General features: G+C 51.1%; 1 protein-coding gene across 2 annotated transcripts in view; it reads left to right on the top strand.

Moving 5' to 3' along the window:
• The window catches only part of SLC24A3 (solute carrier family 24 member 3), a 109,326-nt gene that overhangs the window by 24,340 nt on the left and 68,701 nt on the right, over window positions 1-16,285 (top strand). The window lies entirely within an intron of this gene.

Raw genomic sequence — 16,285 nt, 5'->3', positions numbered from 1 at the left:
ACCGGTGGTGTTCTTTTTGCTGAAATTTTGCCAGTGTTCCCGTGTGATTAAGTGTGCAACTGCAAGAGCCAGAGCTTCAGGGAGAAAAATAGTACAAGCTTGTGTGATTAAAATCAAGAGGTGGCAGTGCTCTTACCCCGGTGCTGTTACAGTTCATCCGCGGTGTTCTATTGCATCGATGAAACAATACCAGGAGAAAGGAAACCCCCAGATTCCAAAGCCAGCATTGTCCCCACAGTGTGCAGGCAGGGGAGAGGTGGCGAGCTCCAGGGCATCCTCCTCGGAAAGCTGCTGCTGGCTTTTGCAGGATACGTGTATTGGACAGCTGTAATTGAACTACTTCTTGTTGTGGCCGAAAAGACGCTCGGCTCAGCCCTCGGCGCTGCAGCAGAGCCGAGATGGACGCCCGTCGTAGGGGGAGATCCCACGGGCTGGGAGTCGCTTGTGTGAGCGGCGATGCTTTAGTGGTTGTTTCTGGTGGAAAACGCTGCGTTGCCACAGGCTGGCTGTGCAGCGAGGGCTCGCAGAGCGCTGGGGGAAGACTCGTGTGTCACGCCGCGTGGGGAGGGAGGAACGCCAAAGGTTAATTGACTGCTGCTACCCAAGAATCGTGTTGATAGTCTTGAGAAATGATGGCAAGGGGCCAGGAAGAAGGGAATAACCCTTGTAGGGAACAAGGAACGGAACCTGTACACCTGCTGCTATAAAAGGCACAGGAGGAGGTTGTTTGAGAGTCTGTCAGAAGTGCAGCCCCATCTGCGTGGTAGCTCTCCAGTGGTGGAGTGGGGAAACCCTGTGTCCTTTTTCATGATTACTTTTTCCCCTCTGGAATTAACTTTAAAATGCCCAGAAATTTTCTCAGCTTTCGGGTTTATTTTCGCTTTTCTCCTCTGTTACTTTTTTGTTTGTTCTTTGTGTCTAGAGGAATCAGACTTGCTTCCTTGACCTTTTAGTGAGCTTGGGTTACTCCTTTGGTTATTGTGTGCTGTGGAGAAGGCAGCAGAGAGGTTTAAAACACTGAAAAGGGACCCTTGCTTCCAAATCTTTAAATGCCTTTGCATTTAAAAGGTGTTAAGAAACAGAGCATGACTTCAGACACGAATAAATATCACATTGTACCTCTTCTGAACTGGGTCTTACTTCTCTGACACTTGAGGATGCCAGGCTGCTGCTGTGCATCACTCTGGTAATCTGAGAAGTCTTCCATGAAGCCTGTGACCTGAATTTCTAAGGAGGCAGTGAAAAAAAATTGTCAAGTCAGCCCTGCTCCTTTCCCTTGGAAGAAAACGCACTCAGATTTTCGCATGCTGAGCATGAAAAGCGGTGCCAGTGGAGGGCTTTGGGTTGGCAGCTGGGGAGAGTCAGTGTGGTGCCCTTGTTTGGTGACTCTGGCTGCCTCAGGGCACTGCTGAGGTGCGGATGGCTGCTCACAGCTGCAAGAACGTCGCAGCCTGCACCAGATGTAGATGTTCCAGACTGGCCAGGCACTGGAGTGGTTCATTTCTTTCGCACACCTGAATTACTCGTCTGCCGTGGCCAACGCGAATTGTCCACTTAGCATTTAAAAACGTGTTGCTGCATTGCTGTAAAACGTCCAAATTCTGCCCGGGGAAAATCTGTGCTGCTGTACATTTGTGGCTGTTAAAAACTTTAGACTTGCAGTACCAAGAAATTCGGGAATGAAGTCATTTGCCTAGGTGCCTGTTGACCCCAGGCCACGTGAAATGCGTGACTTGTTTTTGTTGGGACAGAGCATGAGGTTCCTGATCAGATTGTGTGAACGACAGTACCTTTCCTAAGCTGTTTTAGAGTTTCTCCGTGATTCCAGAAGGTCAGAAGGAGTAAGCTTGATAATGAAGGAAATCGGAGCAAGTGGTTATCAGCACATGCTTTAAATTCTGGTGTCTGTAGTATTTCACAGATCGAACATAAATGTGTAAACAGGGGCCTCAAGCACTAATTCAAGTTTCAGGGCTGAAAGCTGATGTAACTCCCAAGATCCAGGACAAACCTTTCTTAGAGCTCTGTTTTAAATTTGGTATTCTTGAGCTATTACTGCAAAGGAAGAAAAATAACATCTGGCCCCGTGTTGCAAACTGGATTTTTGTTGCTTGTTTTTCAGTTCTTGCCAGTAGTTAGTAGTTAAAAATCAAAGGTCCAGATTTTCCACGAGTGTAAATTATTACTGGCTTCATTGCGTTTACGCTAGATTTAAACGACCAAGAATCAAATAGAGCATCCCAAGTCAGGATTTAATGCAGTCGGGATGGAGTCTTTATCATCTGCCATCTGCATTTTAAGCAGTGCTTAATTGTATAGTTTTTATATACAGACACGTGTGCAAATTCACTTATGCATGCACAGAATAATGGTTTTACGTATTAATGCTGAAGCAGTTTGATTTAGTGTGCAGCAGTGGGTAAAATGAAAGTATTTAATTAAAATGCCCTTTTTTCATGGACTGCATTAAAAAAAAATTCCCAGATTAGATATTGGTCGCCCATATGTGCAAGTCCTTTGTCGTTTCCCTGCTGTTCCCGTTAGGAGATGGAGAGGGGAGAGATTTTTCTTTCCCAAAGATCCCAAGATGCCCGGTGCTGGCAGTGAGGTGGAGAAGCTCCCACTTTGGCCCAGGCTCTTCAGGGGCACTCCTGTCGGGATCAAAGTCTTCTGTGCTGGGTACGGTGGGACCACACAGAAAGAGGCATCACCGCTCCGTGTGCGCCTGCAGCCCGCGTGGGCGAGGTGGAAGCTGGGAGGCCGCAGGGGGAGCGGTGTGTGCCAGGCCCCCGCTGGGCACCTTGGGCTGTGTGCTGAGCCAACATCACAACACAGAGCTGACTGTGACAGCAGGGCACGCTCCGGGCAGACGTGGGGGATAACAGAACAGGGTGCCAGCTGCTTGGGGCATTCAAACCGGGCAGACACCCCACGGTCACCAGCGCGGAGAGCTGCTCGGCATTCCATGTGCGCTCATCCAGAGATACTGGGAGGTTTTCAGACTTGGTTTTATTTCCATCCTGAATTTCGGGATTTTAGGATATGGTCAGATACCCTAAAATTTCAGGATAGGGTCAAATATCTTTTAAAAGGCTTATACTGGTGCTTTGGGGAAAAAAAAACCAAAAAAGCACTGATTGTGGGGCAGCGCTTGCCCCAGTGCTTCATGAGCTGTCTGGCAGCTTCTCTCTCGGGGCAACTGCTGCCTCCCAGCTGTGCCTGTGCCAGTGGCCAGAAGTGGTGTCCAGGCAGTGCCACAGCTTTCTGTCCTCACCGGCGGTCTTGGCAGCATCTCCCCTCCATAGGCATGAGCTTGGATGAGCTCTGGAGGTTGTTTGCCCAGTCATGGTTGTGCCTCTTTGCTGGAGGGGGAAATACTTTGGAATAAACCCTTTCCTTAGTTTTACATGTATATGCATAGAAAAAAGACAGGTGGGGTAAAAAGAAGCGAGCAGTGCTGGCCGGAGGACAGTCCTGGGGCTGCAGCCTGGTGAACACGGGAGCGGTGTCAGCCGGGGCAGCTGGGGATGGATCAGCAGGTGCTGACGGCCTGAATGGCCACTTCTAATTAGCACTCACTGAAAGCCTCGGAAGAAACCGACTGGAGAATTAGCTCCTGCCCCGATGAGTGCGACTCCCCGGTGACCCAAGCACTGCAGCGCTCTGTCCTTCTGCAGCTTGGCGAGCTGCCCGTGCCCTGCCGGAGCAACGCGGCCTGGGGCAGCACCCCGGTGATTACCCACCGCTGCAGCTCCAGCCCCGAAGGGCTCTGAGGAATCATGAGCCAGAGGTGTTGTCTTCTCATCTCTTAACTGGCAGGAGAAGAGGAGGAAAGGAGAACGCGATAATTATTTTGTGTTAAAGCAGAGATAGTGACTGCTATAGGATTTCGCTAGAAAACAAAGCGGCCATTAATTATTCATTGGCAGAACTCCAGCACAGCTCAGCAGAGCCGGGGTTCCTGTGGGCCAGGGTGCGGGAAGCCCTGGGCCTTGTCACCCTGCACAGATGGCTTCCTCGGGAGGGGTCTCTTGGGGCTGCTGCCCACTGGAACTAAACCTGTTGCTCCATAAAACCTGGCTGCAAGCTGAGTGCCTGATGGGATCCCTGCCTGTGCTCATGGTAGACGTGGCCCTATCGCTGTGCCCCAGCCAGGTCAGCACGCCCGGAGAAGGGCCCTGGCAGAGGGACAGGTGGCTATTCAGGCTGGAGGTGTGTCTGACACTGCCTTCTGGCTCCATCCGCATCCAGTGTTCACTGGGAAAAGTGCAAGCAGAGTGCGGGGTGTGTTTGCCACTGGGGTTGGGGCCTGTGGACTGAGTGACGCTTCCCTGGCGTACTCTCGCATCTCCCAAGTTAACAAGTCAGTAACTGGTTTCTCTGTATGAAATAGCTCCTTGTGTTTCATTTTCCCTGGGAATTTGAGTGCTTCCTGCCCCCTGTGCAAGCCTTTGTGCTCTGCCATAAGAGCTGCTGAGCTCTGCCTCCTGAGAGGACGCCAGTGTGCTGGGGAAAAGGGAAGGAGGAGGCAGGGATTTTCTGTGAGGGAACATCAGAGCCGCTCTCGAGGCAAGCAGGATCTCGAGGATGTCCCCCAGGGCAATGGCTTGCTACGAGGAGCCTCGGTGAGGCAGGATGCTGCATGCAGGGATGCAGCAGCTTTCCTGTAGCCATAGCAACCACTGGGGACATGGTGGTGACTGCTGGCATCCCTGGGCTGATGGGCCTACAAGAGAGGTGTGGCTTCAAGGCCAGCAGTGAACTGACCCACAGCCGTTCAGGTGAGCAGGGCAGGCGTGGTGGGACTGTCCAGCTGTGCTGCCGGCTCCTTCCTGGATACCACATCGTGCCTCCAGCTCAGGCACCCAGGGTGGGCAGGAGCCGGAGCCAGGTCTGGCAGACTGCACCCCAGCCGTGCCAGGCTCTGCAGAGGCTCTGGCAGCCCCCCAAAGCCGAGGAGGGGTGGGCAAGGGACCGGTCGGGACAGCGCAGGGAGCAGCGGCCAGGGGAGCGCAGACTAATTCCGTCTCACAAACCGCGTCTCGGAGCGAGATTGTCGGACCCCTAAGGAGCGAGGCTCCTGTGGGTAGTGCTGAACCTCACCCTCTCCCCCATCCCCAGTTGCCAGGACTGCAATTGCCTGATTTAATCAGGATGCAGGAGCTGACAAATACTTGGACTGGGCGATGGAAAGTTCCACTGAGCCACCACTGCTGGTGTGCTTGGGGGAAGCTGGCAGTGGGGGAATCGAGCTGTTCGTGCAGCCTCCGTGCTCGAGTTAATTTTGTGTTCTGCTTGCACTTGGGTTCCTCCTTTGGACATGTCTTTCCAAACTCCCTTTTTCTTAAAAAAACCATAAATTCCAAGTGAAGCTTCTGTTGAAAGCCAGCACGTCTTCTGCCCTACCTCCGCTGCATCCGTGCTGAACGGTTTGGATTGAATCGCTGTCTCCTGGGGAGGACTTGCAGGGCTATCTAACCTGCCCTCAGTATAGAATTAATAAACAGGTGAGCACGCAGGAAGCTGAGGGGACCCAGCAGTCCACAGCTGAGTTCATTACCCATGACCTGCTTGGCCAAGTCTCCTTGAAGCTCTTGGTGGTGTTTGGTGAGTGCTGGAGGAGACCTCAGTGTGCGGGCACGTGTGCGTCAGTGTTCTGAGCCTGAGTCTTGTTCCCTCGGCAGAGCACGTGGAACTGCTCTGCCCAGCCAGGGACACTGGAGCTGAAGACAGGATTGATGTTTCCCTGGCAAATTTTTCCACGTAGGAAATTCCCTGCTGCTTCGGGCCCATAAATCAGGATCGGATGGCCTTTTAAGGGTGCGTGCTATCAGTCAGTTTCCCATCCTGTTTTGATTTCTGCAGATCCTTGACACATTCCCAGTGGGGGTGCAGACTTGCCTGCAGCCAGCCGAGCTAGAAAAGGGCCCGTTGCTTTCGCTCCTTTTCCCAGCCCTGTGGATGGTGGTCCCACAGAGCTTCCCCAGGTGACGCTGCTCCTGGGGGAGCCCTGCAGGTGAAGCTGGGGTGTCACTCTGGGGGACAGGGCTGGCGCCATCCCCTTCTCCCACCAGTGTGGTGCTGCCAGTCCTGCTGGAGCTCGGGCGAGCAGAGGGCTGGTGGGGTTAAAGCAGAGCCTCATTTCAGAGGGAGGTTTGCAAGCAGACCGGGCTTAATTTACTGCCTTATTTTTCTACTCCCACAGGACTAGTAGAAGAAACACATACTTTGTAGTTTATCTCTAAAACTCTAAGAACTAAGTGAACTGTTAAGACGGTGTTGCTGTGAGTGCTTAGTGTATAGAAAACTGAAACAAACTGGAGGCTTGTGCTCGGTGCTGGGAAGGTGACAGGCTGTGTGCCTTGCCAGGTTTGTGCCCTGTGTCCATGGCTCTGTAGGTGCTAGAAATGGCAGGGAAGGGAGCTTCTCCGGTGTGCACGGATTCCCCTCTTGGGCAGGACGGGCTGTGGGAGGCTCAGGAATGGTTTGGGGTGGTGTTGCCCATCTGACAAGCCACATGGCACAGCAGCGAGGGCTGGGGCGCTCAGGGCTGTAAGATCAAGGTCATCTGAGATCTGGGGTAAACAGAAACTACCCGGGAGGTTCTGCAGAGAACCTCAGGTGTGACTGTCAGGGCAAATCAGTCTTTATTTCTTGACATGCTTAACAGCAGGCACGGTGGGGCGGCCCTCAGAGTGCTGACACAGGCAAACACACACTCCGGCACGGCCGTGTGCTGTTTCTGTGGGGGTGAAAATAGTCACAAGAAAGTCCGAATAAATACTTTCCTCTGTCGCCTTCATCATTCTCCTCTTTTCTTTTCTAAATGTTTCATTGCCCTTCTGTGTAATACTGTTTTGTTCACTCGAAATTTAAACAGAACAGCTTCACCTGCTTTTTAATTTTTGGGCGAAAATACTTGAGACACCCCTCTTCTCACGCTTCAGTGTGAAGGTGTCTGTGTGATGGGGCCACATCCTCTTCCCAGCCTGCAGTGTCCCCTCGGGAGGCTGGGAGCAAGCTCCAGGATCCTGTGGAAGGCAGGAAACCTGTGCTGTTCCAGCTCTGCTCGGGCAGTGTGTCCTGAAGTAGGAGATGGGGATAGCTCCACTGCAGTTTTTTGCACAGAAACTCTTCGCTTCTGACGTTGGCTGCAGCAAACAAGTCTGGAAAAGCATTAAATCCTGAAGCCATTAAATGTATCGGCAAAGTGGGATTTTTTTTTTTTTTTTTGGTGAGATACTTTGCCAGCTGTTGTTTATGGAAAAAAAATCTCAATCTTTTTTATGAGAACTGTTTTTAGGTTTCTTTGTGTTTGGGGCTGGTTTATACATTATGCATTAGCTCGGGAAGGCAAAACATTTATTTACCAGCCTGAATATTTAGAGGAAGAATAAGTGGGAGTGAGTGAAAAGTCTGTATGGATAGCTTAGCCAGAGATCCAGAAGAACTTTACTGGTGTTAGAGATGGCACAGTTAAGTTGTAAGGGAACAGCCGGACAATCATAAATTGACTTTCCTCTGCCGATGTCTGGGTGACCCCTCTGCCTGCGAGGCCTCGTGCTCGTCGCTGGGCTCCATGGCCAGTGCACAAAGACAGCAGAATCCCCTCTCTCTGCTGAGGGGATGAGGACAAACAGCAGTTGGTAACTTCGTTGTTGGCTTCATGGAGGCCAGAGAAAGAAGGGACATGTGGAATGGTTCCTGACTGGTATGACTCTGTTTGGGAGGAGCCGAGGAGGAGTGGGTTTTCTTTGCTTAAGTTTGCTGAACGGTGTTTTTGAGAAAGTTCTTTTATAAGGCACCGCTCTGAGAAATACACGGTTCTTTATGCTGTTCTCTTTTCTTTTTGCTTGTGAATGAAAGAATGTTGATTAGAGCTCGGGGTAAGCAGCATGCCGTTGTTTGGGGCAAGGCACAGCACAGGAGTCGTGCTGCTACAGAAGGAGGCTCAAAGGTAACTGTATTGCTTGCTAACTGCAAGACCTTGCCACCAAATGATAGTTTGCGAGAGCTGGGCCGTCTTAGGAACAAATGGAGTAAGTGGGTTGGAGCTTTGAAGAAAATAAACACTGTGGGGAAAAAATACGTCCTTACAGTTCAGAACACCAGTTTCGAAACAAGGGGTGGTCAGGCAGCGACTTCCCTGGGAGCAGGTCCTTGGCTACCAAAGGACTTGGCTGGAAATTGCAACACAAGTTTGAGCATCATTCAGCTAGCAACAAGAAAACCAAGCCGTGAGACCGGTGAGCAGTGCTTCAACACGATGGCATTGAACAGAAAAGTTGCAAGCCTTCCTGAGCATCATCACTGTGGAAATGAGGACTGACCTTTAGCAGTCACAGAGCAACACCGCATCCCGTTCCCTGGAAGGGCTGCAGGAGCACACAGCAAGCAGCTGTAAAGAAGGGCTCAAAGAGACGGAGGCTTTGCAGCTCTCCGAGGCGCTCTGGGCGCTGGGTTGGTGTCGTCAGGGAGGGGAGGACATGGGAGCAGAGGAGCCAGGAGTGCCTCTTGGCAGAGCAGTTGTGCAGGACAGGCTCCTGTGGGCTGCCTGGCACACAAGGGAGGGAGGCTGCCCAGAATCTCCCTGTTGTGCTTGGTGGTGCTTGGCCTTTTCGCTGCTTTTCCAGGCAGGCGGTGTGAGGTGGCTGCTGTGGCCATTCTGTGTCCGGGGCTTTACTTGACCTCTGCTTGCACCGAATAATGATAAAGATACCTGCAGAGCTGCACTGGGCCCGGCAGAGAACGTGGGGGAGAAACCAAAGCAAAAACCCCCTCGGGCTTTGTGTCCGAGGGGAAAACAGAGTGTGTTGTTCAGTGCTTTGAGTGGGGCTTGAGTGAATCGTGTCTGGTTGGCAGGAGGCACGTGGTGCAAAGCAGCCAGCCCCACATCCAGAAGGGTTAATTTGCCCCACAGCATGTCCCGAAATAGCAATGTTTGGATAATGTTTTGGGGGGGTAACTGAGCTGGAACATGTGTATAACTGTTAAAATTGTGAATGCCGAAAAAGGGAATCCACTCTAAGCTCAAAAATACGGACTCGTCATTTAATTAAGAAAAATGTTACAATTGTGGTTCAGCTTTGCTGCATTATGCTATAGGCTTTTTGGCAGGGATTTCATGGGAGATGAGGAAACAGCAGCTTGATGCTTCCCTCAAGCCTTTTTGAGACTGTTCTCTGTTTTGCCAAAGTGTACATGATGCATTCTTAAAAAAAACCATCTTGGGTTCCTCGGCCTCCTGCTGGAAACTGCTCTGGAGGGTAAATGTGGGACAAAGCAGATCTTGGATGCCCCTGCTCCCCAGCTGGGGGTTTGCCTCTGAAAACCAGGGTGAGGAGGTGCAGTGAAGGCACAGTAAGGAAGGGTCTGGCCCCTCTGCTCAGCTGGACCTGGCGTTCAGGGAGGCAGGAGAAGTTCTGGTCGTCTGTGCTCCATTGTGTGATCTGCAGTAAAGTGGTAATTAGGTGGGGTGGTCTTCAGTGTTGGGGCTGAGCTGAAGGCCCCCAGCGTTTCTGTACCCCTGCACGGGGACACCAAACCCAGGCAGAGCCGCTGCACATCTCCGAGCACACGAAATCGGTTTAGAGCCCCTACGTAAGGGCGCCTCAGAAGTGCCCCGGCTGGAGAGGATAATTAAAATTTCAGAACCCTTTAACAGGGGCAGTTTCTCAATTCTTTGGGGAAATAAAGCCTTATGGTAAGGGCTGTCCCTTTGCTTGTGTTTTAAATTAACGCAAAGTTTAATTTGTTGCATTTGTTTTAGTCCCTCAGCTGGGCGAGGGTGAACTTGGGCAGATACGTCAAAAAATTAAGCTTTTCTCCTTAGAAAAAGCCACAAAGCCTTACTGCTGCAGTTACACAGCAATTACGAGGTTGGTGAAGAGGAGTGAGGGGGAAAGGAGGTCTTTAAAGCCAGTAGATTTGTTCTTTTTAGCTGCTTTCAGCTTTGGGAAACCTTTGCAAGCTCTTCTCTGCAGCCATGGGGACTCAGGAATGCTTTTTGACTGTTCAGTTGTTTTTTCTGGTTTTGTTTTTTTAACTCGCTTGTGATGAAAATGGGTTCGACCTCGTGGCTGTGTGAGGTGGCACCGAGTGAAGGCTGCTGCCAGGCAGTCCTGCAGGGCAGCTGGCACGGGGCCCTGCTGCTGCCTGGGACAGGAGCTGGGAATGAGAATGAGGATCACTGGGCTGAAGGGAGCCAGGACTGAGTTGTCCCACGTTAGGAGCATTGCCTGGTCTAGGGGCTGGCCCTCTGGGGGTTCAGTTGGCTGGGGAGGCCTCTTGGGAACTGATGGCTTTTGTGTCCTGCCGCATTCACAGCCTGGCTGTTGCTCCTGCGGGGCAGGATGGGGGAGCACAGGGGGCTGAGGGGCACCTGGGGGGCTTTGGCCATTTCCTCACACTTCTCCCCAGTTTTGGTGTTGGGAGCATTGTGCAGAGGATGCTGCACTCCGGCGCGGAGAGCCACAGGCATGTGGCAGTGGTAGGAGTGGTTTCCATGGAAACCTCTCAGCAGCATGACATCACCAGCACTGTCACATTTAAGCTTTTCAAGGGTTTTTGGATTTCAGGGATTGCATAACTTTGGAGGGGTTAGGCTGGGGCTTGGATCTAATCAGTGTTCAGGGGTCTTAGTTAAATTAAATTTTTAGAAAAGCCAAACACCCCAATCCAAAAGTGGCTGGCAGCGGTAGAGGCAGCAGTGGTTTTCTGGTCAGCTTGGACAGGCTCTGCAAAGCCCTGGAGCCCTTAGGGAAGGCTGAGCCCCGCTGGGCTGGGACAGCAGGAGCTGCTGGGCTGGGCTGGGCTGGGCTGGGCTGGGCTGGGCTGGGACACAGCCACTCATGGCTGTGACAGCAGCACATAAACAGCCCTCTGGTAAACCGTGCCATTAATTCATCCTCCTGCCCCTAGGTGCTCTGCACAATTTTGTGCACAGCTTTTGGTTTAAGCCTTCTGGCAGAAAGAAAGGTTTACAATAAGAAGAAAAAAGCAAGAAGTTTTATGTAGTCCCTCTCCCCTCCGGTCAGCATCTGTGCTGGCATCCCTGGAACAGGTACCCAGCTACGATTGTTGTAGCAGAGGGTTCCTGTGCAATTGACTCCTAATTATTAGGTTTGTCCTGCTGGGAGGTGCTGTGCAGGGAAGACAGAAGCATTCAGTACCTCCCAGCTGCCAGTTTACTCCTAAGTCTGTTCTGCAAGTCATTTAAGCAAGAGGCATGAGTTTAAAAAGTATCAGCAATGACATTACTGTTTCTAATCTTGTTAATAAGTTATTCAAACCTAGTCTGTGCTTCAATCGAAGTGGTGAGTCTGTAGAAACACCCACCTTTGTAAGTGATTGCGTAGCTGAGCCATGGTTTGTTTGCTTGGAGCAAAAGAAGAATCTTCATCTTGTTTCTAGATTTCTGTAATCATTTCCTAGTAGTCGTTTGTGTTCATCGTTCTGCCCAGTAACTTTTCATATATGTGAACTCGAGGAAAATTCTGTGTGGTTTTCTGTTAAATGTGACTTAGTGTTTTTGTGAGACATTCAAGACTGAAGCGCCTTGTGGGAAATTTTGAAATAATGTAATAACATCTAGCGGGGCACTAAACCCTGCAGATAACGCAGGGAAAGTCTTGAAAGATGATGGATTTGTTTTTAACCACAGTACAGCTGCTCCAGACTTGGGGTTCCTGACTCAGCATTCCTGATGGTAATGATTTACAGCAATGAAAGGCGAGTTAGTTCTGGGATTCCCTGCAACACAAAGATCGCCTGGGCTGGAAAGGAGTGACTTGTCTTGCTGAGGGGAGGTGCAGCATGAAAAGGGGGGGAAAGACTGAAATCCAGAGTAAACGCTATAAAGACCCCTCCTGGTGTCTTTCTTCCAGCTAGGCACATAAACTCCTCTGCCGGTGTCTCAGGGCCGGCTCTGCCTCTGAGCCACAGAAGCCAGTACCTGGCAGGGCTTAGAATCCCAGACTGGTTTGGGTTGGAAGGGACCTTAAAGCTCATCTCATTTCACTCCCTGCCACGGGCAGGGATACCTTGCGCTCTCCCAGGTTGCTCCGAGCCCCGATGTCCAGCCTGGCCTTGGACGCTGCCAGGGATCTGGGGGCAGCCACAGCTGCTCTGGGCAGCCTGTGCCAGGGCCTGCCCACCCTCACTGTAAACAACTTCTTCCTAATATCGGACCTAAACTCACCCTCCTTCAGCTTGAAACCGTCACCCCTTAGCCCTGATCAAGGAATGAAGGGTTGTGTTGCAGCTTTGGGGGTTTATGGAGCATTGCCTGAGGGAAGGCAGCTTTTAAGCATATTTTATACTTTATTTATTTATTTATTTATTCATTTTAGCAGAACGCATTTGTGTACGTCAAAAGATGTATCATCTGCAAGAAGAGTGTCATACCTGGAATGATTAATAAACCAGATGGCATTTTTCTGCCTCTGGAGAGTTAATCTCCTAATCTGTTTGTTTTTTACCTGTAACTGTTTATGAAAGACAATGGTTATTTTAAGGAGAAATTCTTAACCCCCTCCTTTCTAGTTAACTAATATCGTTGGCATCCACATACAGCATTTTGTTTTGCTAAACTAGAAATTCCTGTGACCGCCTGTGCGAGTAGCAAGAAGGCTGCAGCCTTTCTTTCCTACACAAGGTTATCGTTAGGGAAGATCAGGCTGCTTTTTTTAAGGAGTCAGAAACGTTGCAGTTCAATAGTTTTAACCAAAAATAATTGCAACCCCCTTGCTGAACGGGAGGATAGGTATGGTCAGCAAGACAGGCATCAGTTGTGACCTTTCCGAGCCACCCCTTTGGGAGCTGCTTTACCCTGTCATCCTGTACCAGCTCCTATCTGGTCTCCCCTTGTGCTTGTGTGGTCTGTCCACTTCCCTTTGCTGCCGTCAGAAACAGTTCTTCACTCCTGACAGGAACATGAGAAGGGGTGACTTGGGAAAGAGCCAGGTGGGTTTTATTGCAGCCTGGACATCCTCAGCAATATTGTCTGGCCTCTGCTGATTTCTCAGTCCTCACCATGGTGTTTGGGATGGATCAGAGAGGAGGCAGCTCGACTGTGAGACATGGTCTGAGCCGGTTCTCCTGGCAGGCAGATGCCGGGCACAGTGATGGCCAAAAGGAGTGAATGCCCACTCCAGTGCTGGCTCTTGGACCAGTGTCACTGTCACCAGGCTTGGGTGGCTCTGGAGCACAATCCCACTCCCCTGGCCTCTTTCCACAGCACAGGGAGAGGGTCACTGTGAGGTGGAACTTGTTGGGTAAAATGCACTCTGAGGTCTTAAGGACGTGTGAAGTAGGGAAAGGATGCGCAGGGTGACAGTCCATGCCATTTCTAAGCTCTGTGGGAAGCCACTGAGGGAGTAAATCAATCCCTTGGGTAGGATCTGCACCGCCCAACTCTGTGGCCCTCAAATTTTGGGCTCCCGTGGAAGCAGGCAGCTTGGAAACAATTACTAGAGGAGTTCATCCAGATTTGGGTCTTGGGAGTGGTCTTTTTTTGTGTGTTTGACGGCGGTTTGTGTACAGAGGTTGGAAGGCAAGTAGCTGTGAGTCGGTGTGGAGGAGAACTGGGCGCTCGTGGGGATGAGCACAACAGCCCGAGCTCTGAGGGGGGATTCTGCACGACTTCTGCACGGAGGGAAGCCAGTTCCTGAGCCCTGGCACATGAAGAGTTCCCAGCAGAGATCAGAAAATGCTGGTGCTCCAGCCCACAGCTCTACCGAGAGCTCGTTAGGAGTGCTCGCTGCAACAGTGTCAGCACACGGAGGAAGTAATTCAGGCTGGAGCAGGTAAATGTAAAATACTGGGATAATCAGGGGACTGTGGAGGCTCAAAATGAGAAAACAACACCTTGGTCCTGTTTGGTGCAGTAAGTAAAAAAAATAAAGTGCTGTCTGTACATACCCAGGGGTTAGCAATTATTTGGTGGACAGGGTTGGCACAAGAACAGGGGATGGAAATATGCAATGAGTAAACGCAGGCTGGAAGCAAGAAATTTCTAGCCACAAGATGGGCGGTGTGGAAGAACCTCCTAGAAAAGGTTGTGCAGGAAAACCAGACCATCCCCAAACTGGGACCGGTGAGGTCCCAGCTCAAATCCAGTGTCATGCAGAAAGGCTTTATAGGACTACGGGGAGGTGTTCGTGGGGGTTCCAGACCGGAGGCCCAGTGGAGCAGCTTGCTCGGGTGGAGGAGTCCCTGCCTTGGAAGCTGAGGCGTCTCAAGGACCCTGTGGATGCTCTGCCACGTTTCGTTCCTAAGCTGAGTGGCATTCGTGGGGCACCAGGAGGGAGCGCTGGGAGCTCAGCACTCAGGTGGGAACACGTTCCTTTTCTCTTTAATGAACTGCCATGAGACAAAAAGATGAGCACAGCTTCCAGTAACCCCATCTCAGCCTCTGTGGGCTGGTACCTTTGTGTGCTGAGAGAGCTTCATCTCCAAGGAAAAACATGCCTTTTGCTTGCAGTCCAGGGTCCCATGTGCTCACCCACGTGTTGAGAAACAGCTTGCAAATCATTATCTGATTGGCATCCAGCCACTAAACTTCCAGTGACCTGCCTGCTGATATTATTATTTTGTGTGCTGCGTTCTCCTGACATATCTTTGTTGAGCACGTTGTATTGTTTTTGGAATAAATATGAGGGTAAACAGTAAAAACTGCAAACAGCTGCCAAGGATGGAGGTGAAACATAAACTTTGTGGCTGGTGTTGGAAATAGGATCTTTGGTCTGGCCGCCCTCTCTGGAAAGGGGCAGGCTTGTTTGAGCAGTGCCAAAACAAAGCACACTTGACCTTTGCCATCCCTGGATGCCAGCTCAGAAGGCCTTGTATGCAGAATCTGGCTATTTTTGGATCTTGCCCCACAGAGGAAGTGCTGCAGGTGAGTGTGTTGGTATATTTGGGAGGTGTAGAGAGTTTCTGCAGTGGGCTGGGCTAGAGGCTTGTTTTACTATCCCAGCTCCAGCAGAACCAGTTGCTCTTCAGCAGTCGCATCCAAGTTGTGGAGTCTGATAGGCACTGACAGGACCTGCCTCCCGTGAGTTAGTCTAATGTGCTTTTTAAATGAATCTAAACCTTTTGGTCTCTGCAGTCCAGCATGAACATAATGAGTGTTAGCCATCTCTAAAATCCCAGGGATCCGGGGTGGCTTTTTGTGTCACACAGGGCACATCGGATGTAGGACCGACAGCCAAAACCAATGAGCAGAGCGGGAGTTTTGGAGCTTATCATTCCAGATCTGCCACCAGCCAGCTGGGTGAGACTGGGAGAACCCTTTTGCATGACTGCTTTGTTCACTAAGAAGGTTCAAGTTGACCCTGCTGTCTGTGCCGGGCCCAGTACAGCATGGTTGGATCTCGGGTGGAGCCTCCTGACTCTTTCCTGAGCAGTGAGGATGTTAACCCTGTGGTTTTTCTGTCCTCACGGAGTGTCGTGGCCTGTTCCGGGTGGGGAAAGGTCTAACCTGGAAAATGCAGTGAGCGGGAGCGGCTGTCTCTGAGGGAATCGAGGGGATTAGCAAGTGCCTGGGAGGTGACAGGGAAAGGCAGATTGCCATTGCTGACTGCGCGCTCCCTGGCAGGTGAGGGTGGCCAGGCGCTAAAGGTAAAAGTGCAAATCGCACAGCAGGCAGGAAAGGACCAGACAGAGGAGTGATTCGGGGGTGCTTTTGTATTCCTGGTGTTTCTCTGGCGTCTGTGAACTGTTGGGTTTTTTTGCTGTGAGTGATGGGACCTTAGCAGAGAGTCTGGGGATTCCCTCCGTGGCCTGGTGCCAGGGGGATCATCGAAGGTCAGCTCAGGTAATGCCTCGCCAGGGAGCTTGACAAGCACTGGAATACTGCTTAAATGCAGATTCCAGTGTTAGAGAGTTCGGTTGATTCTTTCTTCTGTTTTAAACACACTTGTTGAGTGTTTAGAGACGTTTCAGCCAGACCTGCTCACCGTTGTCCCTGACACAGGAACAGCTAAACCTTCCCAGATCCCTTGCAAGCGTTCCCACTTCCAGTTTAAATGAACTCATTATGTTTCAGCTTGGCAGCAATAAGAGGAACAACGGGGAAGAGGGAAAAATCTCGGAGTTAAAAGAGATTTCAAAAACACCTCAGGAAATGTTCCCAGCCAACCACAAACCCTCCCTGGGGATCCTATCCACATATTAGAGCTCCAACTGCGTATATCAAACGGTTCAAAAAGGAAAACTTGGCCTCCGTAGGGCTTGGATGGAGAGCAGGCGGCGGTGGTGGAGTGCCAGAGAGCCTCACCCTGCGCAG

This window comes from Aphelocoma coerulescens, chromosome 3, assembly GCF_041296385.1.
Source record: "Aphelocoma coerulescens isolate FSJ_1873_10779 chromosome 3, UR_Acoe_1.0, whole genome shotgun sequence".
Taxonomy (NCBI): domain Eukaryota; kingdom Metazoa; phylum Chordata; class Aves; order Passeriformes; family Corvidae; genus Aphelocoma; species Aphelocoma coerulescens.
This window is presented reverse-complemented; position numbering and strand designations above follow the sequence as displayed.